General features: G+C 43.1%; 1 long non-coding RNA gene across 2 annotated transcripts in view; it reads left to right on the top strand.

Moving 5' to 3' along the window:
- Positions 1-13,584, top strand: part of LOC137332715 (uncharacterized) — a 75,589-nt gene extending 62,005 nt beyond the window's left edge. For both annotated transcript variants that reach the window (XR_010965724.1, XR_010965723.1), the window contains exon 3: positions 10,524-13,584. This is a non-coding gene — a long non-coding RNA (uncharacterized lncRNA). The remainder of the gene's footprint in view (positions 1-10,523) is intronic.
- Positions 13,585-14,411: the final 827 nt, after the last annotated feature.

Raw genomic sequence — 14,411 nt, 5'->3', positions numbered from 1 at the left:
GTTCTTACTAGGGCGTCTTTCAGCGTCTGTAGGTGTCCATCGCGTTCCTCCTCTCTGGATACATCGAGGGCATCCTGAAACCCATCGTACAGGGAACACCCAGCTTCTGTCGCGACACTACAGACTTCCTACAAAAACTCAGTACCCACGGACCAGTTGAACCAGGAACACTTCTCACCACGATGGACGTCTCGGCACTATACACCAGTATCCCCCACGATGACGGCATCGCTGCGACAGCATCAATACTCAACACCAACAACAGCCAATCTCCGGACGCCATCCTACAACTCATCCGCTTCATCCTGGATCACAATGTCTTCACCTTCGATAACCAGTTCTTTACCCAAACACACGGAACAGCCATGGGGACCAAATTCGCACCCCAATACGCCAACATTTTCATGCACAAGTTCGAGCAGGACTTCTTCACTGCACAAGACCTCCAACCAACACTATACACCAGATACATCGACGACATTTTCTTTCTATGGACCCACGGCAAGGAATCACTAAAGAGACTACACGATAACATCAACAAGTTCCATCCCACCATCAAGCTCACCATGGACTACTCCTCAGAATCAGTTTCTTTCTTGGACACACGAATCTCCATCAAAGACGGGCACCTCAGCACCTCACTCTACCGCAAGCCCACAGACAACCTCACGATGCTCCACTTTTCCAGCTTCCACCCTAACCACGTCAAAGAGGCCATCCCCTATGGACAGGCCCTGCGAATACACAGGGTCTGCTCAGATGAGGAGGAACGCGATGGACACCTACAGACGCTGAAAGACGCCCTAGTAAGAACGGGATATGACACTCGACAGTTTCGACGGGCCACAGCAAAAAATCGCATAGACCTCCTCAGGAGACTAACACGGGACGCAACCAACAGAGTACCCTTTGTCGTCCAGTACTTCCCCGGAGCGGAGAAACTACGCCATGTTCTCCGTGACCTTCAACATGTCATCAATGACGACGAACACCTCGCTATGGCCATCCCCACACCTCCACTACTCGCCTTTAAACAGCCACCCAACCTCAAACAGACCATCGTTCGCAGCAAATTACCTAGCTTTCAGGAGAACAGCGTCCACGACACCACACAACCCTGCCACGGTAACCTCTGCAAGACATGCCAGATCATCGACACAGATACCACCATCACACGAGAGGACACCACCCACCAGGTGCATGGTTCATACTCCTGTGACTCGGCCAACGTTGTCTACCTCATACGTTGCAGGAAAGGATGCCCCAGAGCATGGTACATTGGCGAGACCATGCAGACGCTGCGACAATGGATGAACGGACACCGCGCAACAATCGCCAAACAGGAGGGTTCTCTCCCAGTCGGGGAACACTTCAGCAGTCATGGACATTCATCCACCGACCTTCGGGTAAGCGTACTCCAAGGCGGCCTTCGAGACACACGACAACGCAAAATCGTCGAGCAGAAATTGATAGCCAAGTTCCGCACCCATGAGGACGGCCTCAACCGGGATCTTGGGTTCATGTCACGCTACACGTTACCCCACCGGCGAACAAATGTTATCTGTTTTTAATATAACGGGTCAGTTGCTGTCTTTTCAATGTTTCTACCTCTCTATTTCTGTTTTTTTTTGTTTGTTGTTTTTTTTTGGTGATTTGTATATTCTGAGACCTGGCAGGTAACACCTGTCTGTCTGCACACTGATTGCCTTGGCAACGGGCAGTTGAAAAAACTGTCTGTAATCATCAAGCATTGTTCTGTGAATTATAAATGCGATTTCATTTCGAGGATTTCATTTCGTTCACCTGAGGAAGGGGGAAGCCTCCGAAAGCTTGTGAATTTAAAATAAAAGTGCTGGACTATAACTTGGTGTTGTAAAATTGTTTACAAATGTTCAATACACATTCAACCTGTGCTGCTTCTGTTAATGTCTGGCACAAAACTGTCATGAGCCAGGCCTGCAGAGGGCAGTCTAAGTCTCCCAGCAGCCATCCTTCCACTCTTCCTTTCCCTTCAAGTAAGGGTGGCACAGATGATTACGTTAAAATAAAGGTATTGTGAGAGCTCCAGGGGAAGCAGAAGTTCACCTGCATGATGCTGTGCTGTGGTCACATAACAGCTGGACACGTATAGAATCAAGGTGTTTATTCTGTGATGCGTACACTCAGGCAAGTGGGGTTTGAGTGCACAGGCCTTAAGCCTGTTGGTCACCTGAAGCAATGAGAGCACATCAACATGTGGCCAAGTAGTGTCATGGGAACAGTGGGTGAGTGCACCTGACAAGCACTTCCTCAATTAGGAATTTTTAAAAAAATTAATGAGCTACTTGACCCGTAACACATGATCAGTGCTGGGAATGCGCTGATGTTCTTTGTCGTCCATATAAAGTAGGTACTGGCTGGAAGGTCCCTTCAACCACTTTGGAGCTTGCTCTTAAAGGGGAATGTGTTTTTCAGATACTAGCCCTTATAGTTAGTTTTTGCTTTCCTGTGGCCATGTTTTTGAGGCTGATTAGCCAGTGGCTGTAAAAGTGACGTGCGTTGAACGTGTACGCCAGTGGTCCCTTCTAACCGAAGCAGGGGATATCTGCCAAATCTTACAACCTGCAGTGCAGCAGTGCAACAGCAGGTGACCGATAACTTGTTTGCCAGTCCAAACTCCGACATAAATTTCCCCATACAAACCAGCAGGCAACATGAGAACATTGACATTTACCATGTGGCAGGATTCCCCAAAGTGAAGGGTATTATTGATTACTCATCTGTGGCCATACGAGTTCTGATTCCATATCTCACCCCTTTCATGAACAGAAGGAGTTTCACTCCATTAAAATGCAGCCGGTTTGTAACTATATGTACACATGAATCCTGGTAGCAGTCGCGATTCTTTTATTTTACGGCAATCAATGCCGTCACCATTGTTTGAAGAGCCAGGAAGACTGGATGGGTGGCTGCTCAGAGTTATCAACAACAACAACTTGCAGTTACATAGCACCTTTAAGAAAGGAAAACTACCCAAGGTGCTTCACAGAGGTGTAATCAAAAAAGATGGATGCCAAGCCAAAGAAAGAGATATTAGAAGGGGTAAAGAGTTGGCTTTAAGGAGGGTCTTAAAGCAGCAAAAGTAGGTGGAGAAGCAGAGGGGTTTAGGAAATGAATTTCAGGCTGAAGGCACCATCTCTAATGGTGGAGTGAAGGGAGGGGGAGATACACAAATTCCAGAGCCCAAAGAAACAGACAATTCTGGGGGAGGGAGGGAGTAGATGTTCCGCATAAATTGGTCCCACTTGTTCGACTCCTTTACAAGGGGACAACCAGTTGTGTGTGCATAGGCATTGATACCAGTGCCTTCTTCAAAACTGGATCTGGATTTTGACAAAGATGCATCATCTATATTTTGCCTATTAGAGATTGCCAACCCATGCTTTGAATATAGACCATTTCCACCACTATCTGCATTCTGGTCCCACTGAAGAGATCATAGCCAGAAATGGTTACAGCCTCATTCACTACCTGTTTCACTAAGAATAATTAACAGGTTTTTTGAAGCTTAGTGAGTAAATATAATGGCCCCAGAAAGCTGGCAAGCTGGCTACAAAACAGAGAGTAGGGGTTAAGGGTAGCTACTCAGATTGGCAAAAGGTGGGAAGTGGTGTTCCACAGGGATCAGTGCTGGGACCACTGTTGTTCACAATTTACATTAATGATTTGGACTCTGGAATCGGAAGTGCAATTTCAAAATTTGCAGGCAACACCACATTAGGGGATGTAGTTAACACAAAGGAAGAATGTGTCAAAATGCAAGAAGACATTAATAAACTTGCAGAATGGGCGTGTAATTGGCAAATGAATTTCAATATAGATAAGTGTAAGGTGGTAGGATTTTGGTAGGAAGAATAGGGAGGCTACATACTGCTTGGATAATAAGAGTCTAAATGGGGTAGAGGAGCAAAGGGATCTTGGGGTACAGATACACAAATCACTAAAAGTAGCGATGCAGGTTAATAAGGCCATAAAAAAGGCAAACCAAGCACTGGAGTTTATTTCTAGAGGGATAGAATTGAAAAGAAGAGAAGCTATGCTAAACTTGTATAGAACCCTGGTTAGACCACACTTGGAATACTGTGCACAGTTCTGATCTGCATATTATAAAAAGGGTATAGAGGCATTGGAGAAGGTGCAAAGAAGATTCACAAGGAAGACACCAGAACTGAGAGTATATACTTATCAGGAAAGGCTGATCAGGCTGGGGCTATTTTCTCTAGAAAAGAGAAGGCTAAGGGGTGACCTGATAGAAGTCTTTAAGATAATGAAAGGGTTGATAGGGTAGACGTAGAGAAATATTTACACTTGTGGGGGAGTCCAAAACTAGAAGTCATAAATATAAGATAGTCACCAATAAATCCAACAGGGAATTCAGGAGAAACTTTGTTACCTAAAGAATGGTAAGAATGTGGAATGCGCTACCACAAGGAGTTGTTGAGGCAAATTGTATAGATGCCTTGAAGGGGAAGCTAGATAAGCACACGAGGGAGAAAGGAATAGTAAGATATGCTGATAGGGTTAGATGACGTTGGGAGGGAGGAGGCTCGTGTGGAGCATAAACGCCGGCATAGACTAGTTGGACCGAATGGCCTGTTTCAGTGCTGCAGACTTGATGTAACTCGATATAAATCCACGGAGCGCCATTCCGGTGTAAGTGCTGGGATCGCAATGACTGGTGCCCTCCAGCACTGATCCCTCATCTGCATATCGGAGTGTAGTGGTTATGTCTGTGTTACTGGTTATGTTATGTGTCAGCTGTGGCTCAGTGGTAGCACTCTTGCCTCTGAGTCAGAAGGCTGTGGGATCAAGTTCCCCTCTAGAGACTTGAACACATAATCTAGACTGATACTCCAGTGCATTACTGAGGGTGTGCTGCACTGTTGGAGATGCAGTCTTTCGGACGAGCCATTAAACCCGAGGCCCTGTCAGCCCTCGCAGGCGGACCTAAAAGATCCCATGGCGCTATTTTGAGGAAGAGCAGGGGAGTTCTTCCAGGTGTCTTAGCCATTTGTTATCCCTTTACCAACATCACAAAAGCAGATTATTTGGTCATTATCATATTGCTATTTGTTGGATCTTGCTGTGCACAAATTGGCTGCCACGTTTCCTACAGTACAACAGTGACTATACTTCAAAAGTACTTATTTGGCTGTAAAGCACTTTGGGCTGTTTTTCTTTTACTAGACTAACAGAGATGGTAAATTCAAATCCTACCATGGCAAATTGTAAATTCAATAAATCCGTTAATTTGTGTGCTATCATCAGGAAAAACAGACATGAAAGTTGCCAGATGGTCATAAAAACCCAACTAGTTTACCAATGTCCTTCAGGAGAGGGAACCTGCCCCCCCATCCCCCCGCCCAACCCTCCAGTCTGACCTACACATGACTCCTGTCCCACACTATGTGACTGATTCTTAATGTCCTCTGAAGAGCTGTAGAAAACCACACAGTTGTTAGGACTAGGGATGGGCAATAAATGTGGCCCACATCCTGAGTAAAATAAAAAAAATCCTTCCACTTCGAATCATTGACTCTAACAGTACAGAAGGAGGCCATTCGGCCTGTCGTACCTGTGCTGGCTCTTTGAAAGAGCTGTCCAAATTAGTTCCACACCCCAGCTTTTTCCCCATAACCCTGCAAATTAGTCCTCTTCAAGTACATGTCCAATTGCCTTTTGAAAGTTCCTATGGAATCTGATTCCATCACCTTTTCAGGTTGTGCATTCCAGATCTTAACAATTCTCTGTGTAAAAAAAATTCTGTTCATTTCCCCTCTAGTTCTTTTGACAATTATTTTAAATCTATGACCTCTGGTTACCAACCGACTTGCCAAGGAAACAGTTTCTCCCTATTTGCTCTATCAAAATCCCTCATAATTTTGAATATCTCTATTAGGTCTAACCTTAACCTTCTTTGTTTCTCCAATCTCTCCACATAACTGAAGTGCCTCATCCTGGTAAACCACCTCTGTACCCTCTCCAAGGCCTTGACATCCTTCCTAAAGTGTTGGACCCAGAATTGTACACAATACTCCAGCTGAGGCCTAACCAGTGATTTGTAAAGGTTTAACAAGACTTCCTTGTTTTTGTATTCAATGCCCCTATTTACAAAGACATTATTTTACATCTATATTTATTAAGAAAAGGGGATAAACAAATAAGAAAAAAGGAAAGGGAGGGGTGAGAGAGTAGAGAAAATCTATTAATACCATTTTTATACTGCACTAAAAGATGCACAGTGGTGCAACCAGGAGCCACTTTTTCACTGTCTGCTCACATCACTGGAGAAGGCAGGGTTCCACACCTAACATTCCAACATGTGCAGAGAGAGTCCATCAGTGGCCTCACACACAGTAAGTACTCCAATACATGAAGGGAAAGTTGTTTATTGGCCTTCCTCCACCAGTGTGATTTTTAGGGATTGACAATAACTGGTGAGCTAGTCGGTACTTTTGTTAATTAAAATGTTAGAGGAGGTGTTGTGCGTCATCGGACTCTGTTTTAACTTTAAAAGCTTTTTTTTTGGTGGAGATTTGCAACAGCTGCTTTTACACTACTACAATACCAAGCATTCTTGAGATGAGACCACCGTTATCAGGTGATTTCTAACAAGTAATTGGCTGAAACAGTTACTCAGATATGTGACAGGGTCAGTCCAGTGATAACTGATGAAAATCAGTGACCTGAAGCAGCTGCACCAGTGGTAATAGGACAGTAAACTCAGATTAAAGTGTGAACAGGCCATCCCTTGTGTTTCGTGTGACGGATGCAGCTTGCTGATTCTCACTGTTTATGTTTTTGGTCTGAAATGATGCTTCAGGCACATGGTTGATTCGTAACTGAAATTCTCATGCCCTAGATTTGCCCATTTTAACAGTTCTGACGGTATATATCATTTTATTTTTTTGCTTGCAGCTCAATAGGTAAAAGATGCAGTTTAGTGTTGTAGCATTGAAACACATTACATCTATAGTACGAGTACAGATACAGATTTATCCAGAATGGATTTCAATATTAAAGTTCTTACATTGAAGATATATACTGTATAAACTTTTAGTATTTACCATAAAATCAGCATCATTGGCTAAGTTGGTAGAACTTTTGTCTCTGCTTAAAAGGGTATAAATTCAAGCTTTCTAACTGTTTTGAGTTTGGCGGACACTCGTGCAGTACTGAGGAAGTGTTGCATTGTTGGAGGTGTTGCTCTTTAGATGAGATGTTAAACTGAGACTTCAACTGCATCTGATTCAACTGAATGTTAAAGATCCCAATGACATTCTGAAGAAGCAGAGAGATGTCCTAGAGAACACCCGTCCCTCAACCAACACCACCAAAAACAAACTGGTCATTCACCTAATATCGTGGTTGTTTGTGGGATGCTGCTGTGCATAGAATAGCTGAAATTCATTGGGGCGACGCTTTGAAACATTTTAGGTAATAAGGTGTTACACAAATGCAAATTTTATTGTGTTTTAAAACCAACATACCATATCACGAATTATTACTAGCAAGTTTCTGTGTTGAGCTACATACCGGAAGAACAAAAATGCTTTCAATTGGCTTCGAAACTGGATTTTAATTGCTGTCGGTCAGATATTAGAAAATCATAGGATGAGTCGGGGTTTGTCGAATGATCGCTCAGCTCATTGGTTTAATTTCGCTTGTTCGTTCATTGTGTTCGGTCGGCGCTAGGACCCTGGGGCCGGAGCTTTGAGCAGATCAGATTGAGATGGTCAGGTGTCAATATCGTGTGTGTCTGGGGTCGCAGGATTGGATGAGCGTCCGAATTGTGAAATAGTCCAATAAATAAATCTGTTTAACAAAAAGAAAACTATGCAAAATGGTGGTTATAAAATACAATATATTGATATACAATATATAATGCATCAACAAAAAAAAAAGAATGGGGTGGATTCTTCCTGAGCTAATCCCATGGACCTAGATCTGGAATCGGTGTCCGATCTCAGTTGGGTGATCTTAGCTCACAACAGAGGCGATGGGAATCCGGCTCAGGTCCCGCTGCCCCCTTTCTCCTTCCCCGCATCCGCTTGCATACCGCCCCGCTTTTCTTCCGTGGTTTGAAAAAAAAAGTCTGCAACCAATGTTTCAAGTCCGTCGTATCGTAAACTTTTCTTTTCTCGCTCTGCTTGTGCGGGAGATTTCGTGTGTCGCTTTACTTCCGCCAAATAGAGGAAGGATTCAGAGTGGTGTTGGAAAGAGCGGTGAGATGGTCAGCGCAGCCACCCAGTTTTAGTCATTGGTTGGCTGTGGGACGCTGCTATTTAATACTTGGTTTACTGTCCCTTCAATTTATTTTCCAAATTACAAAGCAGGAAGAATCTTAAAATTGTATTTTCTTGTAAAATACGAAGTTGATTTTTTTTGTGAGTGATTTTTAACACTCTGACCAGCACTATATAGAGATCCGAACAAACCAAGGCTCTCCACTCGAAACGCTGAACTGCCCTTTCTCCCAGCAGCTGCTGTGTATTTCATACATTTTCTCATTTTATTTAGGCGCAACCAAAGGGAGAGGAGGGTGATGTGCGCCCAAATTTGTTTTTTTTTTGCCGTGGTTAGGTCTTCCTGGCACCGCTCCAAATTCCGAATTGCCCCTCGTCCTCCACCCAACTCTACACCCGGGTGTGCCTCTGCAATATTTGTCTGTACGTTTCATATTTCTTCGTTTTTCTTTCAGCCCAATTCTTCTGTACCTTCCCATACCATGTGGTTTGCCAGGCTGAAGGAATGAGCTGGAAATCTCTGTTAATGCCACTGATTAGCTGGACGCTTGGTGTGAAACTTTGTCCCAAGTTGGCCCTTCACAATAAATTGCTCCTTCCCTGAGGAAGCATCTGATCACTGCTTGACACTTCCTAAAGCAGCAGTTAGGAATGGGAACACACCATGTGGGAAATTACAGACACACACTTGTGTTCTACACTCTACAGTTGTACCCATGTGCTGAGCTATCATGCCACCACCCTGTTCTTTAATCTTTTTCTTCAGTTTTCCCATTACTCGGAGCTACCATACCTGTGGTCAAATGGTGTGATTAAAGATAGTCCTGTCTCACTGCAGCATCTGTGGCTGTTTTGATGTTATAGGTCGGAGCTCTGGGAAAGCAGAACTGCTTCCAATATCCCTATCCCTAACCCTAACCCACCATGATTCAACTCTTGGGCGCTGTCAGAGGTACAGAATCTGGCTCCATTACATTGTCAAATTTCAGTGGTGATAGGAGGACAGCCTCTAACAGCAAATAAGCAAGGTAAAACCACCATGCAATCCAATGTACACTTGCCTTTAATTTGTAAAACAAATTTAAGCTGACACTAGAAAGAAAGAACTTGCATTTTTATAGGGCCTGTCATGACCTCAGACGTCCCAAAGCCTTTACAGCCAATGACGTACTTTTGAAGTGTAGTCACTGTTGTAATGTAGGAAATGTTGCAGCCAATTTGGACACAGCAAGGTCTCACAAACAGCAATGAAATAAATGACCAGATATCTGTTTTAGTGATGTTGGTTGAGGGATAAATATTGGCCAGGACACAGGGGAGAACTCCCCCGCTCTTCTTCAAAATAGTGCCATGGGATTGTTTACGTTCACCTGAGAGGGCAGATTGGTGTTTTTTAATGCCTGTTCAATATTTTTACACCTATACAGTAAAATGCTGGGGTGGAAAGGTGTAGGTGCAAAGTTCATGTCTTGGGCATGGTCCCTCAATTATCTTCCAATACAGTGAAGTCATTATGCTCCACCATGTTTCTTGCTGCTTGCAATTTTGCATTCAAAGACAGGATCTGGGGATATGCCAAGAAAGAAAGACCTGCATTTATATAGTACCTAATCAACAACAACTTGCATTTATATAGAGCCTTCAACATAAAAAATGTATCAAGATGTTTCAGAGTGAAATCAGACAAAAATCAACACTGAACCAAAGAAGGAGATATTAGGTGGGGTGACTAAAAGCTTGATCAAAGAGGTGAGTTTTAAGGAGGGCCTTAAAGCAGGAGAGGGAGGTGGAGAGGCGGAGGGGTTTTGGTAGAGAATTCCCGAGCTTAAGGCCTAGATGGCTCAAGGCGCGGCTGGAGAACAAAAAGTGGAGAGGGAACAGTAATGAATCCCAGCTCAGCCAACACCCACTACTGGTCATGAATGCAGACTGAGAGACACATAGAACAGCAAGTCTGCCAAAGTCGATAGATGAAGCATTGGCAGGCTGCAAATGTCCACAAATATTATTTGAGTACTGTCGTCTTGTAGTTAATAATCTGTGGTGCATTAACAGATCTACTTGTGAAATCAATTCTTGATAAAATACTTTTAATAATTACAAATGTTTTGTTATAATTCATACTCGGTGTACTGAGATGTATGTCTTGCAAGTTGTTCATTTTTCAATGTGCATCCAAAACTGCTTTGCACCAGTGTTAAAATAGTACTCTAACAACATGGTTTTATTTCTCATTAGGTCATCTGAGCTGCTTCTTGCCTCTCTTCAGCTTTGATTGGCAGGGTCAAGAATCAGGACCTGATCATGGACCCCATGGATGAACCACCTGGCTTCACCAGGTCACGCAAAATATGGGTTGCTGCGAACCACATCAGAACTTCATGTGGGCACTGCAACCACCTGCTACATAAATGGAAGTTGAAGGATAGCCCATTGCATGACTGTGGAGAGGCTATTCAAACCATGGAGCATCTTGTGAACCATTGCTCGTTAAGATCCTTCCTTGGTAGAATAGCTTCTATTCACTCCGTATCACCAGAGGCCATAGAGTGGATGATGAACTTGGACATCAACCTTTAATGTTGCATTTCAAGCTGCCATACGAAAGAAGAAGCATCGTCTAGAAAACATGGATCAATAAGCTACTGAGCCAGAATGAGAATTTCACTCCATAATTCAATATAAATATATATTTTTTGTTTCATTAATTTAAGCTTGGGCAGCTGTGCAGAATTAAAATGCATGATTACTGCATCAGTTTCATGCAGTGGGCTGTAAGTACAGCTATGGTTGTGAAACTACCATATTCCAGCATTTTACCACAGCATGAGAAGAGGGACCTGGCAATCACCCATCACAGTGTTTCGCCACTGTGGATGGGTGATGATCAGAGTCAGTATATCAGCGCCCTTGGAGCTGCATGATGAATTGAGTGACAACCGGAAATCGAGACGGATTTGTCTCAGGACAGCTTTTTAAAAATAAATGTAATTAAGTACAAAGAAGTCTATAACATTTTTTAAAAATGTGTTGAATGCTATGTTCTGAACTGATGTGGGAAGCCATGTGAAAATAATCTTTGTAAAGATGTTATCTCTCCTATGTGGAGTACCTTCATTTTTCCCCACTGTTTCTCCTGAAGGTGTTGACTCTGGTTGGGATACAATTCCACAAGGACTGGCAGTCTGGCAGCCCTCTGGAACCTCGCTAAAGCAGCCATCCTTCATGCATGAGTTCGGACAGTGAGTCTCAGCAGGCTATTTTACTATGGAGAGCATCAGGGCCAAGAATGATCCTATTCTGACCTAACATCTACTCACGTGGAACTAAGCCATGAAGACCAGAAGATCTCTGGTCTGTGCTGAGTCAGTTAGGACATTATAGCATGCCTGGGCTGAGGGGAAAATTTATCCAGGGTTCCCACTCTAGGTTGCTTTCCAGTAACTCCTGTTGGTAAGTGTCTGTCTGGACATCGGGGAGAACAAGGTTGGGCTTGGCAGTGATGCCCTCCACAGTCCAATAGTCTGCTGATGTTTATTGTCTAAGTTCTGACATAAAGAATGGCCAATTGGGTGAATTATTGGAGGGCTGCTGGTGTCCATAGATCCACACTCCATAATGAGCCAGCACCTTTGGGAAAGGATGGAGGAAAAAGGAATACATTGGAAAAATACAGAACAAAAATATAAAGCGTCCCTGCTGTGAAACTATGAGAATCACAGATGGCAGGAGAAAAGAAATGAAACGTTTTAGTTAAAATTATCCAAGGTTCCTGCTCCTAATCACTGTACTACTGGAAAGTATACAGGTGAGAACAGGAACAGGTTTGGATGTAAAGCCCACAGAGATTGAATGGTGCTGACACTTGCTGTCTAGTCTCACACTTGAAGAACAGGTTCTCAGGTGAGGTTCCAGGTTGGGAGGGGGTGGGGGGCATTACTTGTGGTACCATAGATACAAACACTGGTGGGGATGAGGGAAACCCCCTCTGGATCGATTTCGCCATGTGTTATGCCTCCCTCTTTTCTCCCTGATCCAGATCCCGGAATTGTCCGACACACTCCTCAACTCTTTATTTACAGTTTGCCTCGTGTGGAACTGTACCCCAGCAAGAACCAACTGCTTCATGAGAGAAGGGGAGAAAGTTAGAGAAAAGTTTTAAAAAACAATCAAAAGTAATCAGCAAGGGGAGGAAGTTGGCTAAAGGACAGAAAACAGTAAGTAGTGGTTGACGTATATTTTTCAGAGCCAACCAATGAAAAATCTTATGCTCATTAAACTGAATGGAACCCTTGCATTTCGAGCATCATGCTAATTCTTAAATCAGCTACAAATTGATTAAATGAAGATTTAAGCTCTTTCTACTTTGCCCCAGAAATGGGCCTCAGCCCCAATCTCAGAAGAACACTGCATACTGCACCAACGTGACATTTTCCATTTCCAATACCAGCCATCACATGGCCTGTCTGAGTGAGTTTGCCAATTTAGTGCCAGCTTTGATTTGAAGGCTTTTGCTCACTGGAAACTGGATGGAGATAGCCAAAAGTCATTTCATGTAAAACCCTTGCAGCCAGCAGACATAGAAATAATGAAATCCAGCAGTCTGCTCTATATTTCAACCTAGCTCCAGAAGTGAAAGGCCCGTGTCTTTACAAATTGCATTACCCAGTCCTCAGTATAGGACCTGTTTAATTTTTCAAAATCAGGTTTGTTCTTTGTATTTTAATATGTGTATGTTAAAATATAATTACTGATTGCTATGCTCAAAATGGCCACCATATTTGCCTATATGAAGTCGTTGCACTTCAAAGCTAGTTACCGTATGTGAAGCACTTTGGGACATTTTCGAGAGACGTATTACATTGTTACATAAATGGAAGTCTTTCTTTTAACTTTTTTGCTGATTTTGATGTCAACATGCATGTCACTCCACAGATTCTCACTAAATCCATACTGTTCAGCCCACCTAAAATTGATGAAAAAAGGCATGAAAGGTCATTAAACTCTCTAAGAAAGATCATTAAAAATCAACTGTATCATGTCATAGAGTACAAATTGGATCCAGTGATTTAGTCTAAACAAATCACTCATGTTATGGTTGCCATTACACAATCATATTTAAGGTACATATATGGCTGATGCCCCTTGGTGGCCTTCATTAACTACAGGTTCTCAGTGTGTATCTTCCAACCTAACATCAGACAATATTATACATGCTACTGTAAAACATTTTAATGCCATACAAGTGTGTGAGACTTTTTTGTGCAGTACAAGTGTGAAATAGTTCTGTGGTAATCATAGCCCAGGAATTGCCATGTGAAATATTAGCATACAAATACAGTAAGCATTCATACCCTAAAGTCACACACAGTAATTTATTGGCTGATTTATTAGACTTCATAAACTTGTATTTCCAGAGAAAGATTACTGATCATATTTAACTTAAAATCATTTTACTCTCACCCATCTTCCACAATTGTGAATCAAGTGTTGAAGCAATACAATGGAGCCACCTAATGTGCTGAATGGCTTTTCTCATTCTTATATCCTGCCACTTTCACGTGATGTCTTCCTACACTCCAGTCCTCTCCGCTGTGCAACCGGGAGTGTAACTAGTAACTTAACGTTTGTACACATGCCAACACATCAATTACTTTCCCTTCCCCCCGTCTTTCATCCCTGGGACTCGAGCATAGATACCAAGCTTGCAGATGTTACAATATGTGCTGCTTCCTATCCTCAGGATCAGCGTAAAATAAAACCTGAAATGGCGACAAATGAACAACACTCCAAACCTCTCCAATTGGTTTCTCCAGTACGGCCGAGACAACAGTAAAATGGATTTTCTGAATGGACAGAATAGTTAGGACAGTCAGGGAAGTCACTTGTCGCTTTGCATAGGGGGTGGGATTACAGTCCAGTAGAAATTCCCTAGAAACTCACTTCTAACGTGGCTTTGATGAGGAACTCATTGGGGTCAATTTTCACCCCCTTTGGCGTTAACAGGGTGGTAACGGCCTCAAAGTGGGGTCGATAGCCTTACCGCCCCATTAATGCTGGCGATGCGACCGGCTCTATTTTGGAAGATACCTGCCCTTCCAAAATGCCTGCCCTTTTCAGGCAATA

Source organism: Heptranchias perlo, chromosome 15 (genome assembly GCF_035084215.1).
Source record: "Heptranchias perlo isolate sHepPer1 chromosome 15, sHepPer1.hap1, whole genome shotgun sequence".
NCBI classification, from domain to species: Eukaryota; Metazoa; Chordata; class Chondrichthyes; order Hexanchiformes; family Hexanchidae; genus Heptranchias; species Heptranchias perlo.
The sequence above is the reverse complement of the archived record's forward strand: the minus strand, read 5'-3'. Positions and strand labels throughout refer to the sequence as shown.